This window comes from Octopus bimaculoides, chromosome 6 (assembly GCF_001194135.2).
Source record: "Octopus bimaculoides isolate UCB-OBI-ISO-001 chromosome 6, ASM119413v2, whole genome shotgun sequence".
NCBI lineage: Eukaryota > Metazoa > Mollusca > Cephalopoda > Octopoda > Octopodidae > Octopus > Octopus bimaculoides.
In genome coordinates this window covers 98422654-98425000 of record NC_068986.1, presented here as the reverse complement: position 1 = coordinate 98425000, position 2347 = coordinate 98422654, and the positions used below count along the sequence as shown (strand labels likewise).

Genomic DNA, 2347 nt, shown 5'->3' with positions numbered 1-2347 from the left:
TCGCATATATATATATATATATACATATATATATATATATATATATATATATATGTATATATGCATCGCATGCACATGCATACATAACTCATAACTGAAGCAACGTGGTCTAGTCGTCAGCGTGTTTGGCTCACGAATACAAGTTTGTGGTTTCGATTCCTGGACCAGGCGACGCTGTGTGTCCCGGAGCAAGACATTGCTTTAGCCTCTTAGCCAAAACTTTGTGGCAGCCTCATATTTATGCAGGTTTCTCTCCCTTCAGCAATCACTTCCTGATGTTCCAGTAAGTTGAGCGTGCTGAGTGTCTACGTATTTTGTGACTGGAGAAATCCGGACCGAATGCTTGCAACGGGGTAGACGCCTCCTTAAAGTTATCGAAATTGCTAGGTGATTAAACTGGGGCATGGATAAGCTCAACCACCTGAATATACCACAGCGTGGTGATTTGAACTCAGATTGAAATAGCCGGAACAATACTGGCATGTCACTCACACACGCACACATACAGATACATAATCATACATGTATACGAGGGGGTACTGTAAAGTTCCTGGTTTTGGGTAAAAGTATATACAAGAGAATCAGCGTGCGGTGATGTGTGAGCGTGAGTGTGTGTGTGTGTGTGTGTGTGTGAGAGAGAGAGAGAGAGAGAGAGAGACAGGGAGAGAGTAATGTATGAATCTTTTATCCATTACTTTTTAACTTTTAGTTCTTTCAGTCATTGAACTGAAACCATGCTGCGGTACCGCTGTGAAAAGTTGAACAGATTGACTCCTGTTTTTATTTTTAAACTGGCATTTATTCCGTCACCCTATTTTTGCCAAACAATTTAATTTACGTTGACGTAAACAAACCAATACCGCTTCTCAAGTTATGTGGGGATGATGGCAAACAAACACACAAACACACACACACAAAGACAAAGACACAAAGACACACAGACACACACATATACACATTTATACATATATATTACACGACGGTCTTCCGCACAGTTTCAGTCTACCAAATTCACTCTCAAACTATTGGTCAGTCGGACCCTATTGTGGAAGACACCCTAGGTGTCGCGCAGTGGCACTGATGCCGAAATCATGTGGTTGCAAGGCAAACTTCTGAACCACACGGCCATACCTGCCCATATACACACAATATGCGAAGTACACTCGAATAATTAAAAACTTTGCTTCGCAACTCCAATTTCGTGCACATCGCGTAGGCTCTTCCCCAGACGTACTTTGCTAACTTTAGGTAGACCCATAACATGCTCCTGAAATTAATTAAATGAAGACTGTATAGAAGCCCGTCAGGTGGATGGTTAAAAAATGTCCAAAGGCACAGCCTTGTCACTGTGTTACACTGATTCTACCCGAGAATTATGTTTATGGTACACATGTCAGTTGGATGCGCTACCACTTTACATGTTAATTCAGGAGTTAGTTACGCATGCAAGCGAATGCTTGAATCTTTATCGTCAAACGACGGAGATCCACGACGCGATATGTATGCATTTATGTATGTGCATATATATGCCTACATAATTACACATATGTAAGTGAGTACGCATGTATGTATATATATACGTGTGTATGTATGTGTGCATGCATTTATGTATCTCTGTGTTTAGGGATAGATAGATGGATATGCACACGATATATATACATACGTTAGTCATACCGGTGTAGCCTTCAATTCACGTCTATAAACTTCTAGATCAACTCTGATAAAATTAAAATGCAGCTTAATTTTACTTCATCCTTTTTTAATACTTATTGTTAAAAGAAAAAGAAAAAAAATGAAGAGAGAAACTTGAGAATGAGATTAAGAAATATAATATGAGTATGGGGATAAAGTCATCCAAAAATAATAAATATAAATAAGAAGAGCGTGTGGAATGATAAGAAAAGGAATAAAACCTGCTTGTGAAATACCAGACGACAATTTGGAATAAAAGGTAGTAAATGTGAATAAAGAATTAGAATTGGAATAAAAGATTAGAAGTGGAATAAAAGACGGGAATAGGAGTAAAAGTTGATAAAGAGAAGCCAGAAAGTAACAAAAAAAGAGAGAAAGAAAAGAGAATGGAGTTAAAGAACGAAAATGTGGAACAAAAGGTAAGAAAAGACATGGTAAGAATGAAAATAAAAGTGAGATTTTGAAATAAAAGAGGTATTTCCTGAATTGAAATGAAACGTGAGAGTGAGAAAGCGAACGAGAATAAAAGTTGGTAATAAAAACAAAAATAGTTACGAAGACTTACCGTGTGCTGTAATCAAAGTATCCGAACGTAAATCGATTCCTTACAGGAAATACTAAATGTCAGACTTTACCCTAGTATATATATATATAT

At 37.5% G+C, this 2347-nt stretch overlaps 1 long non-coding RNA gene across 1 annotated transcript in view; it reads right to left on the bottom strand.

Annotated features, from left to right (window-relative positions):
- The window catches only part of LOC106870799 (uncharacterized), a 387764-nt gene extending 385423 nt beyond the window's left edge, over positions 1–2341 (bottom strand). The window contains exon 1 of the long non-coding RNA XR_001409578.2: positions 2258–2341. This is a non-coding gene — a long non-coding RNA (uncharacterized LOC106870799). The remainder of the gene's footprint in view (positions 1–2257) is intronic.
- Positions 2342–2347: the final 6 nt, after the last annotated feature.